At 34.9% G+C, this 16,677-nt stretch overlaps 3 pseudogenes; 2 read left to right on the top strand and 1 right to left on the bottom strand.

Annotated features, from left to right (window-relative positions):
- Window positions 1–5,361: 5,361 nt before the first annotated feature.
- On the bottom strand, window positions 5,362–6,523 carry LOC132169843 (F-box/kelch-repeat protein At3g06240-like; annotated as a pseudogene).
- Window positions 6,524–7,481: 958 nt separating this feature from the next.
- LOC132169842 (F-box/kelch-repeat protein At3g06240-like) lies at window positions 7,482–8,853 on the top strand (annotated as a pseudogene).
- Window positions 8,854–14,472: 5,619 nt separating this feature from the next.
- On the top strand, window positions 14,473–15,655 carry LOC148589869 (uncharacterized; annotated as a pseudogene).
- The last annotated feature ends 1,022 nt before the right edge of the window (window positions 15,656–16,677 follow it).

Below are 16,677 nucleotides of genomic sequence, written 5' to 3'. Positions count from 1 at the left end.
TTGAATTCGGTTATGCAGTCAGGGAAAAGTTCCAAAACATTAAGTTGTTTATGAATCACAAGTATAATAGATGAAAAAAAAAAAAAAATTAGTTCCTTCGTAGAAAAATTATTACCAAAAGCAATGCACCATACCTGGCGCAACAATTTATAATTGTAAGGGTCATACGCAAAGTTTGTTAGATTAGCTACAATTCTCTCTTTTGTTTCTATAATGTTTCTATAAATAAAAGAATAATTGATTAATTACATGTTTCAGAGTTAAGGATATACCCTCAAGTGAATTAATTGTAATTAAAAATTAAAAGTCTTACCCCCAAGTACACCCTGTAGCCTGATATTGACAAAGTGAGCGACAATATCAGATAATAATTCCTTTTAGAAAACAAATCAAAAAACGATATGAAAGCAAAGGAGCATGTCTACATTTACCATAAATGGTGAATGCCACACTTTTTCTCTGAGTTGCCTCAAAGCTCAATTAAGAGAATTCATGTGTCCTCAAGTGCAGTAATGAGAGTAGCATGGAAGGAGAATTGTTTCAACAATTAAAACAACAACTAATTATATAGAGAATTTGAGTTTGAACCAACATGAAGGCAAATTTGTACTACAAGGAACAAGAGTAGAGGCAGTAGAACTCATGCTCTGGTAACCATTCAAGTTGATGATGAAAGGAAATAAACAATTAGCAGTTATCAACTTAAATCAATAGCAGATATTCTTCACATCAGTGCCATTGCTCATAACCAATCTGTCCAATCAATAAACCCCAATTAATTACAGGTTCTATCTGTATGAAAAAGTACAGCTTTAGAGCTAGTAGTCAACTACAGAGTTAATAGGAACCCTTCAGACAATCAATAATCATATCTACTGCATCTAAAATCCCTTGAAATTGTTTTATCATTCTCATTTGACCATATAAAAAGTTTTGGTGCACCTTAACACATACAAAAGCAAAAATTCCAGCCACAAATTAGCTAGGTTTAGTACTTAAACTACACTGACATGGGTAAAGTTACAAATGTGGTGCCTGTTACGATTGAGCTCTTAAACTGAAAAACCATACAACTCAACAAAACTAGAAGACTAGACAGCCCCTTTATGCATGCAATACGTTTGGTGAATCAAGAAAAGGAAGCATCCATTTGAGCTTCTTCACTCTTTAGAGGTCGGAGAGAGAATTTAACAGCATACACAAAAGGTATGGATGTCTCAATTCAAAGCTAAAATTCCAATGGCAACCAACACTTGCAAATTAGATAAGCCAATTCATCTTAGAGCCGGGAAAACCCAGCTTAATTCCATCCTTATAAAACCTCATTTCAAAACTAGATACGCGCAACATCAACTAGACATGCCAATATCTACATACTAATCTAAAATCTATAGCAGATACCACAAACACTATATGAGAAGGAATTTTGCATATGATCAAGGTTAGAAAACTAGTCAACAAAGGAAAAAATGAAAAGAACGCAATAGAATTTTGTCTACACAACTGGTTGGAAGAAATATGAAGGATTTTTCGACATGTGTTAATGCATGCGTGTAAAGATAATACATGAATAAAGCTCTCAGAAAAGAAACTAATAATAGGAAGGTAGAGTAGCGAAGGCTTTATGCACATGTAATAATAAGAACAATAACAGAGTTGTCATATGTAAGAGCTATCCTAGATATCTTAATGCTATGTGAAAGAAATGTTTTCCAGGAAGTTATTTCAGATTTGAACCCGACAGGAATTTGCTTTAGTGAACTGTTCTTGTTTTTATTTTACTTTTTCACGCATTTTCGTTGATAAATCTTGAATCCTAGTGTTTGTCTTTGCTCAAATGCCGCTGCTGATGGGGTTTTAAATTCCAAAAGACAATATGAAGTGCTTTCATATCCATTTGGGCCAGACAAAATTATATAACTAAAATGTTGCATCACACGCATTGATACAATTTCTGGGACTAAAATTCATCAACTTTTTGATACATTTGCTGAATTGTTTATACTTTATATGTGCACTTAGACACTGAACAACTTCGAACATTAGGATTGGACTGGCTCAAAAGGAAGAACTATATTAACATTTAAAATCACTTAAATTTAGGTAAAAAATGAAGAACCATATTAACATTTGCTTCGACACAGCCGAGGCCCTCATAACACACAAACCATTCCCAAAATCCAATTTACAGGAAGCAATTTAGCAGTAACAATTTACACAGCATGTAGATACATGTCAGTCCAATAAAATCTGTCCATCTACTTTATCCAAATACCGAAATTACAGCCAATAGTAAGAGCACTAGCAGCAGCTTCTCTTTGATTTTCCGTAAGTTTAGGGATTAAAACTCTTTTTGCTTCCCTATAAAAATATATTTCGTAATAGTTCCCCTTACATTTCTCAATACCATTAAAATATTATTTCTTTACAAAATACAAGTTTCCTACCTACCATCACTTTTTTTTCATAAAATCCCAACACAATCCCCAATTAAATACAAAAAGATGAAAGATGAGAGAGGAAAGAGGAAAGAGAAATGTTTATATTAAAATAATGTATAGGGAACCACTTTTGGTTCCCTATACAATGGTAAACACTGTAGCAACCATTGAAGGATGGTTAAATGTAGAGAATCTGATGTGATTAGGTTTTTATGGTTTTTTTGAAATTTTTCCTAAACATAAGGAAGGGAATGGCATATAGGGCATCTGTTGCTAGTGCTCTAACTAGGGGTGTAAACGAGCCGAGCTTGAGCGAGCTTCCCTTGTTCAGGCTTGGCTCGTTTAAATTTGACTCGAGCTCGAGCTCGAGTCGAGCTTAAGGGCGAGCCAAAAAAATCGAGCTCGAGCTAATAATAAGTCGAGCCGAGCCAGCTCGCGAACTAGCTCTTATATTTAATGTTTTTGTTTTCAATTTTTTTTTTTAACTTCAAGTACTCTTAAACGGCTTAAGAAGTTAGTTTGCATATGAGCATTTGCTTAACCTGACTAGTCGAGTATAGAGCCTGAGTCAATACAGTAAGGCATTTGGTTTCAAAGAGAGAGGATATGCATCCTTTTATAGATAAGCAAACTTAGAGATTGATGTTTTCTTAACAGGTAGTGATAGTGTTTGGGTCTATTTGATTCTTCAATAGTTTATACCTTTCACAATCTCCCTCAATAGTTTCTGCTTGATTCTTCTTCATTTCGTTTGGATATGTTCTAATTGAATCAAGGTCTTTTTAATGATTGCTCTCTCTCTTTGATTATGAAGGGTCTAGAATTTTCCATTCTCTAACGCTTAAATATAAATGCAATTTTAAGGTTTTAATAATTATGAGATTTATAATTAATTATGTATTACTTAGTTTATATATATATATAAACTAAGTAATACATAATTAATTATAAATCTCATAATTATTAAAACCTTAAAATTGCATTTATATTTAAGCGTTAGTATATATATATATATATAGACATACACACACACTCGAGCTTATACGAGCTGTTCACGAGCTTAGCCGAGCCGAGCTTGCTTCGTTTAATATTCGAGCTAGGATTTGTGTTCATGAAGTGTTTCATTTAATATTCGAGTCGAGCACGAGCCGAGCTTATGCGAGCCGAGCCCGAGCTTGCTCGCGAGACGCTTCGCTCACATAACAGCCCTAGCTCTAACCACTAAATCTTTGAAAACACCATAGTTTATGATATCTTAATGATCACTAGCAAGAGAACTCAAAACAACATTGTCAATTCAAATAACATTCCTCTTGATAGCTATTAACTGTTACGTTTACATCAAACCAAGCATGACACTCAAGTATGTTTGGAAAATCCATCAGTGACAACAAAGAAGAACACCACCAAAACTCTAAGTTTCTATGTGCTTTATAAAATCTAGAGAACAGTGTGTATTCGTATTTTCTAATCCATACAACATTCTTAAGAAACTCAAACTCACACCTTTGGTAATCAATAATTCAATATCCCATGGGAGTAGTAATTAAATATCATGCTACTCTCCTCATCTTGCAATACTTTGGCATTCGGACACAGTTAGGATTTTGAAATTCAAAACCTATATCTGCAACTATTTACAGTTTCATATTCATATTTTCTTATGAACTGGTTCCAAAACAAGGTCATCTTCTTCATATGAAGGAGGGATAAAATACAGCACACGAAAAAAAAAAAAAAATGGGAGTTATGTTTCCTTTACTCATTTACGATTTGTCAAACAAAATCAATAGACCCAACCCGTAAAGACTGATTTATAATTTCTCATTAACCTTTGGCAAGGTTGTAATGGAAATTAGATGTTCACCAACCAAAAAGAAAATGCTCTAGCCTCCAAAACTGTTAGCAAATTTTTCCCTTGGAATCTTGCAACCCATTGCTGCTTTTTAGCTTCTATTGACCAGCAGCATGCAAAGATATTATTCACGACGTGTTAGGTGCCATAGAAGACTAGACACAAAAGTTGCAGCATCTTAATATTCAAACATTCTAATCATCCCATAGTTACAATGGTTAGAAAATAGGGTATAACATCCCATTTACCCAATCCTTAGTGATCCTTGAAAATCCACCTGAGTTCCTAAAGTAATAAACAATGTTAAAACCTGGGGGGTTCTGAAATTCAGCCAACTGAACTGAAAAAGTTTGTTTTTTTCAACTAGCTAAACCATCTTTTACAACAACATGCATTACCTATTACACTTAAAAGCGTCTATGGTACTTAAAAGCTTAACAGCCCTTATCAACTTTTACTTCATATGGTTCACAGACAACATTTATGTTTGTAAAACAAGGTAGCCAGAAGCCTTTTTGAAGTGAAATTTCAAATTTTCAATGTAAACTCTGAATAAATGTTATCATTAATAAACCAAAATACTTTTAGGCATTGGATTTTATGGAAACAGGGATAGACTGAAAAAAAACATTGATTATCAGGTTCTAATGTGCTGTCATTTTTTTTATGAAATCAAAGAGCTCAATTTTGAAAATTATGTCCACTGATCCCATCAACCATACTTTAAGTACCACAACCTCTTCAAGAGTAAATTGCTATGAAGTAGCTAGAAAAAAAATATCCATATATATATAAACGAAACATTAAACTTATGGGATGGTGAAAAGATAATTCCTCATGATAATTAAAATAAAGATGGTGTGAAGAACCCTCGTACAATTGCTTATTTAACCATAAAAATCTCTCACAATCGCTCCAAAAAAAAAATACGGGTTAAATGTAAGTGTATAAATATTTGAGAAAGACATCTTTGACAAGAATAAGCATAAAGTATTATCTCAACACATATATGCTGCCTTGAAACACAATTGGAACAGATATAGAAAGATGGGCCCTCAAGCCTTCTCAACAATTGTCCTATTCTTCAGATTCATTTCCTCCCTAGCTTGACAGAAACTAGGGTCTCCATGTAAGTAACCAACTGCATCTCCTTCGAGTGACTATGTCCATGAATTTGGAGATCAGTCATTTGTTGGGTAGAGGGGTCATACAAGAACAGTTGTCCGCTATCAATTTTAGTCAAGAACATGGTGTCATTCTTCCAAAATCCTAATGGTTGGTGAATTCTTGCAATCGATGGTCCAATAGTAAAAAGCCTATTCCAGGAGTCCTTAACACCAACTTTAAGCAACAACCATATATCATATCCAATCTCCCTCCATCGTTCATCAACCGGTATGAGAGCAACCATGGCAATCGATTCATTCAACATGAAAAGGCTTTGCCCAGTAACATTATCTGGAAGTGGTGTTTTTAGGAATACCTCATCGCTCATGTCAAATGAAAAAACAAATAACTTCGGGTCTTCAACATATGCCAGCCAAGAACCCATCCCAGTGGTGTGTGTACCACTCGAAATAAAACACTGGGGTCCATCAACTTTTCTCCAAGAATCGGTGCTTAAGCTGTATACCTCTTTTTGGTATATGATTTCTTTAACATCTTTAATAAAATAGTCGTCGAAATTGGGTTCATACATACTAACAAAGTTGATTATCTTGTAGTCATTAGTTTTGGCATCAAAACCAAATCCCATATCTTGAATACGGGTGCAATAGCCAGCGGGGGCGAAGATGGGCAGGTTTGATTCGGGGACAACCTTTGTTTCTTTAGTTGTAGGGTTCCATATAACAACATTCAATGTATTGTAAGCGTGGAGACAAACGAGACCATTGCAAGAACCCACCACAGAAATACTAAACATCTCGCCAAACGGCTCATCGTTCCTAAAATACTGTGGAGGTAGAGGTTGTGTGAGGGGGGATATTTGGAGTTCTTCATAAGAAATGGTGGATACAACATAATCGTCCATTGTTTTGTTGCTCGTTTTAAGGAGAAGGTGGGTGTTGCTGTTGTTGTTGTTGTGTAGGAGGTGTTTCCTTACGAAGTTTTGGTGTGTGATGAGAGCGTACCAGGATTTGCAGACGCACTTGAAACGCAAGAGAGAGATGACCAGAAGCCATAGCAGAATCTGCGTCACCAAGTCTTCAGGCAATTCGTTGGCCATTGGTTTCTCTGTTGCTTTAGGGTTAGAGAATACGAACGCCAAGCCGCAGGGTTAGGTTTTTTTTTCGAATATTTATTCTTATCAATTTTTTGTTTCCTTTTTCCTTTTTCGGTTTGTTGTTAACTTGTTATGGTAAGTTAGTTATATCGTGGTGGCTGGTAGGTAATACGAATTATAATTAATAGTTATATTTTGCTGGAAAATTATATATACATATGACTATTAATTAGAGTATATGGTAATCTTTCTGATATTAAATTTTTTCAATTCTCATTTAAATTTAAATATCATAAATTAGGCAACTACATTATTATTAGATATTTCTTTCTATTTTCCCAATTTAACATAATTAGGTTATATATTTAAAGAGGTATGTGAGATATATTCAACAAAAGTATATTAGGTTATTTATTTATTCAAAAAAACTTTTTTTCTTTTTGTATTTTAAAAAAATTGTTTAGTTTTTTTTACAATTATTTTATTATTCTATTTGTTAAAAGAATAGGGGTATTATAGGAATATAAAAAAATAAGTGGCATTTTTGATACATTTCGGTAGTTTGGGAGGGCTATATTGCAAATGACTAGTAGTTTGAAGTTCTTTTTATATTTTTCCCTTGTTTTTTTGTTTTGAGAGAGAAACAAAATAAATAAAATTACTTCAAAAACAAATCCATTCATGCGTTGCTTTTTTATTTTGAGAAGAAAATAAGTTATTTCATTTGTTTAATGAGACCAAAAAACATTTTTTTTTTTAACCCTTAGATATAATGGATGGTCAGATTGAAAAATTTGAACTCAAATTCTCTAAAAATTCAAGGGATCCAAATCCTTGTTTTGGCATTCGCCAGGGTGAGGCCAGGTTGGTGAGAGTTAAGCCCAACCCCAAATTGGCAAAAGTTTAACTTCAATATCTGTCTTTTACGTTGAGAGTACATTACGATCCCCTCTTTGTTGAAACTAAAAACCCTACGAAGCTCTCTACCAGTTACCCGATGATGATGATGGCCAACGAATTGCCTGAAGACTTGGTGACGCAGATTCTGCTATGGCTTCCGGTCGTCTCTCTCTTGCGTTTCAAGTGCGTCTGCAAATCCTGGTACGCTCTCATCACACACCAAAACTTCGTAAGAAAACACCTCCTACGCAACAAGAACAGCAACACCCACCTTCTCCTTAGTACGTTCAACAAAACAATGGACGATTATGTTATATCCACCATTTCTTATGAAGAACTCCAAATATCCCTTACACATCCTCTACCTCGAACGTATTTTGAGAACAGCGAGAATTTTTGTATTTCTGTGGTGGGTTCTTACAATGGTCTCGTTTGTCTCCACGTTTACGATACATTGAAGGTTGTTATATGGAACCCTACAACTAGAGAAACAAAGGTTGTCCCTGAATCAAACCTTCCCATCTTCGCCCCCGCTGGCTATTTCACCCGTATTCAAGATATGGGATTTGGTTTTGATGCCAAAACTAATGACTACAAGATAATCAACTTTGTTAGCATGTATGAACCCATTTACGACGCCTATTCTATGAAGGACGTTAAAGAAATCAGATTCCAAAAAGAGGTATACAGCTTAAGCACCGATTCTTGGAGAAAAGTTGATGGACCCCAGTGTTTTATTTCGGATGGTACATTTACATACACCACTGGGATGGGTTCTTGGCTGGCATATGTTGAAGACCCGAAGTTATTTGTTTTGTCATTTGACATGAGCGATGAGGTATTCCTAAAAACACCACTTCCAGATAATGTTACTGGGCATAGCCTTTTTGTGTTGAATGAATCGATTGCCATGGTTGCTCTCATGCCGGTTGATGAAAGATGGAGGGAGATTGGATATGATATATGGTTGTTGCTTAAAGTTGGTGTTAAGGACTCCTGGAATAGGCTTTTTACTATTGGACCATCGATTGCAAGAATTCACCAACCATTAGGATTTTGGAAGAATGACACCATGTTCTTGACTAAAGTTGATAGCGGACAACTGTTCTTGTATGACCCCTCTACCCAACAAATGACTGATCTCCAAATTCATGGACATAGTGACTCGAAGCAGATGCAGTTGGTTACTTACATGGAGACCCTAGTTTCTGTCAAGGGAGGAAATGAATCTGAAGAAAAGGACAATTGTTGACAAGGCTTAAGGGCCTATGTTTCTATATCTGTTCCAATTGTGTTTCAGGCAGCATATATGTGCTGAGATAATATATTATGCTTATTCTTGTCAAAGTTGTCTTTCTCAAATATTTATACATTTACATTTAACCCGGCTTTTTTTTGGAGCAATTGTGAGAGATTTTTATTGTTAAATAAGCAGTTGTACGGGGTTCTTCACACCATCTTTATTGTAATTATCATGAGGAATTATCTTTTCACCATCCCATAAGTTTAGTGTTTCATTTATATATATATTGATATTTTTTTCTAGCTACTTCATAGCAATTTACTCTTGAAGAGGTTTTGGTACTTCAAAGTATGGTTGATGGGATTAGTGGACATAATTTTCAAAATTGAGCTCTTTGATTTCTTAAAAAAATGACATAGCACATTAGAACCTGATAATAAATTTTTTTCACTCTTCCCCTATTTCCAACCATCTTTTAAGCTTTTAAGTCACCACATATGCTTTAAGTGTAATAGGTAATGAAGGTTGTTGTAAACGATGGTTTAGCTGGTTGAAAAAACGAACTTTTTCAGGTCAGTTGGCTAAGTTTCAGAACCCCACCAGGTTTAAACATTGTTTATTACTTTAGGAACTCAGGTGGATTTTCAAGGGTCACTAAGGAATAGGTAAATGGGATGTTATACCCTATTTGCTAACCATTGTAACTATAGGACGATTAGAATGTTTGAATATTAAGATGCTGCAACTTTTGTGTCTAGTCTTCTATGGCACCAAACACGTAGTGAATAATATCTTTGCATGCTGCTGGTCAATAGAAGCTAGAAAGCAGCAATGAGTTGCAAGATTCAAAGGCAAAGATTTGCAAACAGTTTTGGAGGCTAGAGCATTTTCTTTTTGGTTGGTGAACATCTAATTTCCTTTACAAGCTTGCCAAAGGTTAATGAGAAATTATAAATCAGTCTTTATGGGTTGGGTCTATTGATTTTGTTTGACGAATTGTAAATGCGTAAAGGAAACATAACTCTTTTTTTCTTTTCTTTTCATGTGCTGTATTTTATCCCTCCTTTGTATGAAGAAGATGACCTTGTTTTGGAACCAGTTCATAAGAAAATATGAATATGAAACTGTAAATAGGTGCAGATATAGGTTTTGATTTTCAAAATCCTAAGAGTGTCCGAATGCCAATGTATTACAAGATGAGGAGAGTAGCATGACATATAATTACTATTCCCATGAGATATTGAATTATTATTATTATTTTTTGATAGGTATGAGATATTGAATTATTGATTACTGAAGGTGTGATTTTGAGTTTATTGAGCAAGGTTGTATGGATTAGAAAATAAGAGTAGTTGTCTAGATTTTATAAAGCACGTAGAGACTTAAGAGTTTTGGTGGTGTTCTTCTTTGTTGCCAGTGATTGATTTTCCAAACATACTTGAGTGTCATGCTTGGTTTGATGCAAACATAACGGTTAATAGCTATCAAGAGGAATGTTATTTGAATTGACAGTGTTGTTTTGAGTTCTCTTGCTTGTCATTAAGATATCATAAAGTATGGTCTTTTCAAAGATTTAGTGGTTACTATTGGCTGTATTTTCGGTATTTGCATAAAGTAGATGGACAGATTTTATTGGACTGACGTGTGTCTGCATGCTGCGTAAATTTTTTACTGCTAAATTGGATTTTGGGAATGGTTTGTGTTATGAGGGCCTCGGCTGTGTCAAAGCAAATGTTAATATGGTTCTTCTTTTTTTACCTAAATTTAATTGTTTTTAAATGTTAATATAGTTCTTCCTTTGAGCCAGTCCAATCGTAATGTTCGAAGTTGTTCAGTGTCTAAGTGCACATATAAAGTATAAACAATTCAGCAATTGTGTCAAAAAGTTGATGAATTTTAGTCCCAGAAATTGTATCAATGCGCCTGGTGCAAGATTTTAGTTATATAATTTTGTCAATGGATATGAAAGCACTTCATATTGTCTTCTGGAATTCAAAACCCCAACAGCAGCGGCATTTGAGCAAAGAGAAACACTAGGATGCAATATTTACCAACAAAAATGCGTGAAAAAAGTCAAATAAAAATAAGAACAGTTGAGTAAAGGAATTTCCTGTCAGGTTCAAATCTGAAATAGCTTCCTGGAAAACGTTTCTTCCACATAGCATTATGATATCTAGGATAGCTCTTACATATGACAACTCTGTTATTGTTCTTATTATTACATGTGCATTAAGCCTTCGCTACTCTACCATCCTCTTATTAGTTTCTTTTCTGAGAGCTTTATTCATGTATTATCTTTACACACATGCATGAACACATGTCGAAAAAGCCTTCATATTTCTTGCAACCAGTTGTGTAGACAAAATTCTAATGCGTTATTTTCATTTTTTCCTTTGTTGACTAGTTTTCTAACCTTGATCATATGCAAAATTCCTTCTCGTATGGTGTTTGTGATATCTGCTATAGATTTTAGATTAGTTTGTAGATATTCGCATGTCCAGTCGATGTTGCGGTAATGTACGCTTATCTGGTTTTGAAATGAGGTTTTGTAAGGATGGAATTAAGCTGGGTTTTCCCGCCTCTAAGATTAATTGGCTTATCTAATTTGCAAGTGTTGGTTGCCATTGGAATTTTAGCTTTGAATTGAGACATCCATACCCTTTGTGTATGCTGTTAAAGTCTTTTCCCGACCTCTAAAGAGTGAAGAAGCACAAATGGATGCTTCCTTTTCTTGATTCACCTGACATATTGACTGCATAAAGGTGCTGTCTAGTCCTCTAGTTTTGTTGATTTGTATGGTTTTTTCGTTTAGGAGCTCAATCGTTACATGTCCTGTACTATGTAAAAGCTTACCTCCACTGCATCTTTCGATCTTCATGAAGTACAGTTGCCGCCAAATTTTTTTACTGTGTAGGCTATGTCATATATGTTGTGGCTTCATAGCAAACCTTGTTTCAAATACAGTACTAGGGCTCTAATGTGGATAGGCTCTTAAACATTTAGGATGCATGAATGATGTAATTTGATTGTTATCTGGTGATTGATTGCTACTAATAACAGGCACCACATTTGTAACTACACCCACGTCAGTGTAGTTTAAGTACTAAACCCAGCTAATTTGTTGCTGGAATTAAGGGCAGATCGGTTATGAGCAATGGCACTAATGTGAAGAATATCTGCTATTGATTATGTTGATAACTGCTAATTGTTTATTTCCTTTGATCATCAACTTGAATGGTTACCAGAGCATGAGTTCTACTGCATCTACTCTTGTTCCTTGCAGTACAAAGTTTCCTTCATGTTGGTTCAAACTCAAATTCTCTATATAATTAGTTTTTGTTTTAATTGTTGAAACAATTCTCCTTCCATGCTACTCTCATTACTGCTCTTGAGGACACATGAATTCTCTTAATTGAGCTTTGAGGCAACTTAGAGAAAAAGTGTGGCATTCACCATTTATGCTAAATGTTGACATGCTCCTTTGCTTTCATATCGCTTTTTGATTTGTTTTCTAAAAGAATTATTATCTGATATTGTCACTCACTTTGTCAATATCAGGGTACAGGGTGTACTTGGGGTAAGACTTTTAATTTTTAATGACAATTAATTCACTTGAGGGAATATCCTTAACTCTGAAACATGTAATTAATCAATTGTTCTTTTATTTACAGAAACAAAAGAGAGAATTGCTTCTAATTTGACAAACTTTGCGTATGACCCTTACAATTATAAATTCTTGCGCCAGGTACGGTGCATTGCTTTTGGTAATAATTTTTCTACGAAGGAACTATTTTTTTTTTTTTTTTGCATCTCTTATACTTGTGATTCATAATCAACTCAATGTTTTGGAACTTTTCCCTGACGGCATAACAGAATTCAATGTGAAGCTTGTGCAATTCGGGCTTGGTGGGATCTGCAATTCCTGTGTAGATTAGTGTGGCAACTTACCCTCTTTGCAGATCCGAAGAAATCCTAAAGACACATTGTTTTCCCTTATAGACTGTAATGATGGTTGGGCCCTAGCGCATGATTTACCAAGTTTTTGTGTTTTAGTTCTACAGATCCAGTGAATGCTGCAATTGTCACTCTGTGTGGGGGGATTCCATTCAATGCTTATCGAGTCCAAACACTGTAAGTGCCAAAACTTTAAGTCAATGGATTTTTTGTCGCTCCTTTAACTCAATTATTTTGGTTCTTGGAGATCAAACTTCAAATGTTACCATAGGGCTGGCTGAAGGAAGATTTTACCACAGGCAACACACTATTTCAATATTATTTTGCTTTCAAAATGAAGTGACACTGAATCGTTTCTGTATTTTACTTATGTCCCAACATTTTTTTGACAAACAATTTAGGTATCAAAGATTTCAATTACTAGCCACTTAAGGATTTAAGGTTTCTTTTTCTTTTATCTTTTAAAAGATGGTAATTAGGTGATAGTATGATTTTGGTTCTTGAACTCTGTCAAATTTCATTTTTTTTTTAAAAAAAAAAAAAATGTCACAATGCCATCAATAGGCGAATAGCAACATTTTTGTGCACATGTCCTTAGTTGACATGATATATTAGATCTTCTCCAACAGAATAGGCAAATGACCCATAATAGTCAAATTTGACTATAGACTTCGCTACTCTACCTTCCTATTATTAGTTTCTTTGTCTGATTGCTTTATTCCTGTATTATCTTTACACGCATGCATGGACACATGTCAAAAAAGCCTTCATATTTCTTGCAACCAGTTGTGTAGACAAAATTTTATTGTGTTCCTTTCATTTTTGCCTTTGTTGATTAGTTTTCTAACTTTGATCATATGCCAAATTCCATCTCGTATAGTGTTTGTGATATCTGCTACAGATGTAAGATTAGTCTGTAGATACTGGCATGCCTAGTCGATGTTGGGGTAATGTACGCTTATCTGGTTTTGAAATGAGGTTTTGTGAGGATGGAATTAGTTAGTATTTGGAATGCAAATTAAGATGGGTTTTCCCATCTCTAAGATTAATTGGCTTATCTAATTTGCAAGTGTTGGTTGCCATTGGAATTTTAGCTTTGAATTGAGACATCCATACCCTTTGTTTATGCTGTTAAAGTCTTTTCCTGGCCTGTAGAAGCTCAAATGGATGCTTCCTTTTCTTGATTCACCTGATGAATAGGTGAATAGTAACTTTTTTGTGCACATATCTTTAGTTGACGTGACATATTAGAGCTTCTCTAGCAGAATAGGCAAAAGACCGATAATAGCCAAATTTGACTATTATGCTAGTCCTTCGCCCGATCCCTATCATATCATGTAGGCTCTTTGATTTAAATTTGCTGTTGATTTTAATTTACTGTCAACTTGTAATGTCTGCTTGATATGCGAGCTCATGCAGAATGTCTTGATCTTGCTTTACTTAGGTGTGTTTCTTTATTATATTTATCCTCATCTAATTGTTGGGTCAGTGGCACTAATTAATCTGGAAGCTGAGACTGCAATTTATGTTTGTTGAGTTTATTGAGTCAAAATATGTTCACATTTTCTAGAAAAGAAGTGGAGATGACAAAAAAGAAATGTAAAGTTTTTGAAAGTTTGATTTAAAAGCAGCAATGGTTTAAGTAGGAATTTCTTTTGAGACTCAGGTGGATTTCATATGCTATTGAATTGTGTTGCTAAGAATAAATTTTAAATAATAATAATAATAATAATAATAATAATAATTAAAAAAAAAATTGATAAGAATAAATTTTGTTCCCCAACTTGGTCGAAAATAAAAACCTAACCCTGCGGCTTGGCGTTCTTATTCTCTTAACCCAGCAACAGACAAACGAATGGCCAAGGAATTACCTGAAGACTTGGTGACGGCGATTCTGCTTTGGCTTCAGGTCCTCTCTCTCTTGCAATTAAAGTGCGTCTGCAAATCCTGGTACGCTTTCATTACTCACCAAAGTTTCATAAGAAAACACCTCTTACACAACAAGAACAAGAGCAACATCAACACCCAGCTTCTCCTTTAATTGCGCGACAAATTCACCGAAGATTTTGTTGTCTCCACGATTTCTTATGAAACACTCCTAGTATCCCTTACACAACCTGTTCCTCCACTGTTTTCTTTTGGGTTGATGGAGGAGGGTGGGATTTTTGTCGTGGGTTTTTGCAATGGTCTCGTTTGTCTCCACGGTTTTTCAACATATCACTTCAATGTTGTTATATGGAACCCTGCAACTAAAGAAACAAAGGTTGTCCCCGAATCAAACGTGCCCCAGTTCCGTGGCGGCTATATTGGTGGTATGGGATTTGGTTTTGATGCCAAAACTAATGACTACAAGATAATCAAGATTCATTTTCTCCCTCATGGCGAGTCTAAGTCTAGAAATTATTCATACTAAAAAGGGGTATACAGCTTAAGTTCTGATTCTTGGAGAAAACTTGATGGACACTGCGAATACACAAGGTCACCTTTTCTTACTGATAAATGGGTCAGTTGACATACATCAACGGGATGGCTTCTTGGAGGGCAGCTGGTGATGCTAGTGATGATTGGGCAGGTGTTTTGTCATTTGGCATGAGCGAAGAGGTATGCCTAGAAACACCGCTGCCGGATGATGTTGTGAGGAATCGCAGATTCGCAATCCACTTGTTTGGCCAGAGTTATTTGTGTTGAATCAATCGATTGGTATGGCAGTTAGAATCTGTTCTGAAGATTGGTTCAAAACACGCTTTGATATTTGGTCGTTGCTTGAAGTTTGCGTTAAGGACTCCTGGACTAAGCTTTTCACTATTGGACCGTGTATGGGAATTATACGACCGTTGGGATTTTGGAAGAATAACACCATGTTCATGGAAACTTCTCACAAAAATTCTCGTAGAGTGGTCTTGTACGACCCCTCTACCAAACAAATGACCAATCTCCAAATTGATCCTGGGGTAACATTCTCGTCACAGTTGGTTACTTACATGGAGACCCTAGTTTTTGTCAAGGGAGGAAATGGATTTGAAGAGCAAGATAGATAGTTGTTGACAATGCTTGATGACCAATCTTTCTACATATGTTCAAGTGTGTTTTAGGCAACATATATGTGTTAAAGATAATATTTTATGCTTATTCTTGTCAAATGATATCTTTCTCATTAAATATATATATGCATTTAACTCGTATCTCTTTTGGAGCAATTGTGAGAGAATTTAAACTTAAATAAGCACTAGTACAAGGGTTCTACACAATCTTTATTTTACTTATCATGCGGAAGTATTTTTCCACAGTCCCATATGTTTAGTCTTTCTTTTATATATATATATATTTCTTTGCTGCTACTTCTTAGCAATTTACTTTTGAATATGTTTTGGTACTTTTGAAGAGGTTTTCATAAAATGCAATGCATATCTAGGCATGGGAAAGGCAAGGCTCAAGCTTGTTAGCATCTGAGGGCTTTGTTGTCCTGTGGGCTTTTTGAGTGGGTCGGGTTGTGGGCATTTTTGCTTCTGTTTTTTTTGGGTTTTGGGCATGTGGGAGCTCCTTGTATATACGGCCTATGTACTTAGGGGCGCGCCTTACGCCTTACGCTTTCAATAAAGTTTTTCATTACTTATAAAAAAAAAATGCAATACCCAAAAAATCTATTGGCTTATTAATTATGGCATTTTTTGTAGAGTTATATATTGAAAATTTGAAGTTTAATTTAAAATAAATAAAGGCTTATCGCTACCTTGTTCTACCAACAGAAATTTTGGCATTGAACTGTATGTTAATCTTTCAAATCACTCTAAGATGATTAGAATGTTTGACTCTTTTTTTTTAATAAGTAATCGAGATGTCATTAAAAACGTAAACAAACCTAGAGACACAAGAAATATACAAGAACAACACCTAGAAGGAGAATTAGAATGTTTGAATAGGACAAAGTTTTCTTCCAAACTGGGTTGGAGGAATTTCCTTCAACCTAGTCTATAAAAGTAACATGTGTCCCTTGAACATGTTAGATGCACATGAGTTTTTAATAGTAGGGATAAAGTTGGAATAAATTTTACTAAAAACT

This window comes from Corylus avellana, chromosome 1 (genome assembly GCF_965113065.1).
Source record: "Corylus avellana chromosome 1, dhCorAvel1.hap1.2, whole genome shotgun sequence".
NCBI lineage: Eukaryota > Viridiplantae > Streptophyta > Magnoliopsida > Fagales > Betulaceae > Corylus > Corylus avellana.
This window is presented reverse-complemented; position numbering and strand designations above follow the sequence as displayed.